Source organism: Mus caroli, unplaced genomic scaffold (assembly GCF_978045245.1).
Source record: "Mus caroli unplaced genomic scaffold, Mus_caroli_1 scaffold_4, whole genome shotgun sequence".
Classification (NCBI taxonomy): Eukaryota; Metazoa; Chordata; class Mammalia; order Rodentia; family Muridae; genus Mus; species Mus caroli.
In genome coordinates, this window is record NW_028227259.1 from 59994153 (window position 1) to 59998394 (window position 4242).

Genomic DNA, 4242 nt, shown 5'->3' on the forward strand with positions numbered 1-4242 from the left:
ATGTGCTCTTTTTAATGTGAGTGTTGTGTAGTAACTGCCAGGTAATTCATTAATTCTATTCCTTCGATCATGCTCTGACAACTCTCCAACCCCTGATATGAAAGGAATGCACACACATTTGCATGCACTGTAGCTACAGAAAGCTTACATATCTAAATCACGCCAAGGGCAAAAGCCTACCAACTAAGAATTAGAACTAACAAATCCAGCATTTCCTTTAAGGTTTTTTTTTTTTTTTTGCCTGGAGAACTTCCAAGGAAGGAAGAAAACACCGTGTAGGGTAACGATTTAGGGTTAATGATTTTTTTAAATATTTTTTATTACGTATTTTCCTCAATTACATTTCCAATGCTATCCCAAAAGTACCCCATACCCTCCCCCCCACTCCCCTACCCACCCATTCCCACTTTTTGGCCCTGGCGTTCCCCTGTACTGGGGCATATAAAGTTTTTGTGTCCAATGGGCCTCTCTTTCCAATGATGGCCTACTAGGCCATCTATCATTGATATAAAATAATTTTGGAGTGTGCAGGCACATTGTTCCTTGCCCAAGATGGCTCTATTGTCCATGCTGGTTGAGAGTGTTAGTAGGGATACCACCTCACACACTCAGGTAGAGTGTTGCAGAGTGGAGCAGGGCCCAGCAGCAACCAAGAGGGACATTGTGGAGGTGTTCCTGTGTCACAAGCTGAGCTTCTCTGCCTTCCTTCAGGCTTTTTGTGGGCACTCATGGCCTGGAGGGAGATACTGCTGACATTGAGACCAAGTGTCTGTCTCACAGGAACAAAAGGTTTCCCTTTTATTTGTTCTGCCTCTTTCCACACATGAACTTCTTTGTCCAAAGTTAATTATTACCAGATATTAGGAGTGCCTTCAAGTGCCAGATGGAAAGAAGTAAAGAAAGTCTATTAACAACTTACCAAGAAATATCACACAGACATGAACAAGGATGATCACAAAGCCAAGGAGAAGTTTTTCCAGCTGGCAGAAGCACATTAGGTGTTGAATAATGAGGTAAAGAGTAATTAAGGTTCTGCTGGCTTTTATTCTGGGGCCAACAGCTCTGGGTGGAGCTTCTGAAGAGGAATTCTCTCTGTTGACCCTAAGGAACTAATAAGGAAGATGTTTGGTGAGTTCTCATCACCCTCTTCTGGCAATTTCCAGGCTATGTTTGATCAATGCCAGGAATACATCATGGGATTGACATTCAATCAAGCAGCCAAAGGTGTGACCAAATTTTACTGTACATACATACATACTGGGTACCAGTGAGTGCAGTAATAGCAAGGGGAATGAGCTTGGAAACAAAGTGCAGCAACCCCACTGTTGCCACACCTCAGGCATGGAAATCTGCAATACCCTTTGTGATAGCTCCCAACTGTCAGAGACTTAGTGGTCATTTCAGCTCCTTGTATAGTCTGCAGAGGAACAGGAAAGGCAAGCAGAAGCGAGAGACAATCCCTGTGCCTGCAGGAGTTGAAGATTATCAGATTGTAAGGGTACCTGTGGGAAAATGAAACAAGCAAATCTATTCTGGAGGGACATGGCACAGACATCCACTTCCACTTCTTTCCTTCAACTTCTCAAGATATTCTTGTGGGTACAGCCAAAGCCCAAGGACCATATGAGACATCAATGTGACAATCCCTACTGGGATTTAGACACACCAGGAGATTTGCTTGACTTGGGAAAGGCCCCCAAGTTAATAGCTATGGCTATGGCTATGGTGACCACCATATTCATATGACGATCAGAGTTTCAAAGAGGCTAACATGTCATCAACAGAACCTGATCCCGAGCTATGTTGAAGATGAGGCTGATGAGGAGCGGACAGTGAATCGTGTCATCCACACACCCACTGGAAATCTGTTCAACAGGGAACTAAATCAGGAGCAGCAAACAGCCACTCTTCATGGCAAGGGTATCAGACATAGGAGGATCCCACAACAGTAGCATTGAGCCCCTGTCTACAGAGCTCTCTGAACTACCTAGCAGCAGAAAAGCTATGTGAAGACACCTCTCTGGATAGAAGCACATAGCGGATAGTGCCTAGGCAGTGATATACAGCCCTCAGGCTGGTGTAAATATCCTGTCCACTGGTAGGATACTTGCTTCTTCTATTTCAGGGAGGGTAAAACACTTGGATTCTTTTGGCAACACTAAAAATAATCTGGAATCATAGGTAGTAGAGAGCAGAAAGAATTAAAGGCTGTGCTTACAGCTTAAAATAAAGCCTTAAGTTGAACAGTATTGTGAAGTAATTTTCCTCTCAACAAAGCTCATGGAGGTTCCACAATAGGTCCTTTCTGAGGTATTCTAGGTCTTCGCTAGAATCGGGGCAGCACACCCCATCAGCTCCCCCCTCCCTTGGCAGGCTCTGATGAGGTGTCTGTCACTCACCTTAGAGTTTTGTTGGTGGTGGTTTGTTTGTTTGTTTGTGAAGGTACCAAGCAGTTGAAAAGTGGGTGCTAGGGCCCTGGGAGGCCCATTTGTGGGACACAATCCCTCTATCCTTTCCACCTTAGATGGCGGCTTGCCTGACAGCCGAGTTAGACCATTTTAATCGGCTGTGGACTGGGTGTTTCCTGGCCTGTTGGACCATAGATAGCATGGTCACGTGGGACAGTCTTCAGCCTCTGGAGACTTGCCAGCCAGGGCTTAGTTTTCCCTTCTTCCACTGCTGATATTTGATTTCCAAAGTGGATTTAAATTACTCAATATTATTATTCATTGTCTTTTTTATTTTTTCTGTGTAAATGTTTGTAGGGAAAAGCCCAGCGCCATTGGCGAAGGCTCTCCATCATGAGCAACCTCATTTCCAGCCTCTGGTGGAAGCACGTGGGGATTTCTATGTGTTCCAAGGTCCTGGAGCTAGCTTAAGACAGGCTGATGAAGAACACTTTATCTCTTTTCATTTATAATTTACAAAAGTAAATCTCCTACTTGCTTTTCCTGTAAGATACTATGTCTTTAAAAAAAAAGTTACGTTGTTAGAACGAATTGGCCAAGGTTTGATAGAGTGATAAGGCCATTTTTGTTTGTTTGTTTGGTTGGTTAGTTGGTTGGGTTTTTTGTTCGTTTGCTTACTTGTTTGTTTGTTTGTTTGTTTGTTTTTGATGTTCTTTTTTTGTCTAAAAATCATTCTTCATCATATATCTATGAGAGCATATATACTTGTTGACTTGAAGACAGGTTTTACCACATTCTTTCAACATCTAGGAAGTGACTTCTCAGAACGTCTAAGTGTGAGATATAGGAAGGGAGAGAGAAAATGTGATGTAAGATGGTAAGGAGGGAGAAAGGAAAACAGAAAGATCAGGAGATAGCATGTGAAGCAGCCCCGCCTTTGTGGAGAGTGCAGTGACAATATGCTTCAGGTTTGGGTGTTTGTTCTTTTTTTTTTTTTTTTTTTTTTGAGACAGGGTTTCTCTGTGTAGCCCTGGCTGTCCTGGCACTCACTTTGTAGACCAGGCTGGCCTCGAACTCAGAAATCCGCCTGTCTCTGCCTCCCGAGTGCTGGGATTAAAGGCGTGCGCCACCACGCCCGGCTAAGGGTGTTTGTTCTTAAGAATGTTTTCAAATTACACTATTTCTTCTCTTTTCTCGATCCAACTTCTCCCACATATCTGTCCCTTTTCTCTTTGGAATCCATAATCTCCTGTCATTCTTACTTAATGTATCCTCAGACATAGTATGGTATGCTTTGGCTTGTTCTCTCTCTCTCTCTCTCTCTCTCTCTCTCTCTCTCTCTCTCTCTCTCTCTCTCCCTCTCTCTCTCTCTCTCTCTCTCTCTCTCTCTCTCTCTCTCTCTCTCTCTCTTTCAGGTTTCTCTGTCTTTTAATTTCTTTTTTGTGTGAGTGTGCATAATGTATACTTGTATGTATGTGTGAGCATGTTTTGACTTTGGTTTCTATTACTGTTTATGAGAATTTGTGATTGGTGGTTCAGTCTCAAGAGGCCCCCAAGAATCCTGGTTAGCTTACTCCATTGGTTTTCCTATGGAGTCTCTATCCTTTTTGGTCCTGTTAATCCTTCCAAAACTCATTCATAAGATGCCCTAATTTCCATCTAATGTTTGGCTGTGGGTCTCTATATTTGTACCCATTATCTGGTGGGTGGAGTCTCTCAGAGAACAGTTGGGCTAGGCTCCTGTATGTATGCATAACAGAGTACCATTAAGAGTGTCAGGGATTCATGCTTGACCATGGGATGGGTCTCAAATTAAGACAGTCAATGGTTGTCC

General features: G+C 43.2%; 1 pseudogene; it reads left to right on the forward strand.

Moving 5' to 3' along the window:
• The first annotated feature begins 728 nt into the window (after nucleotides 1–728).
• Nucleotides 729–1952, forward strand: LOC110294854 (dnaJ homolog subfamily A member 3, mitochondrial pseudogene; annotated as a pseudogene).
• The last annotated feature ends 2290 nt before the right edge of the window (nucleotides 1953–4242 follow it).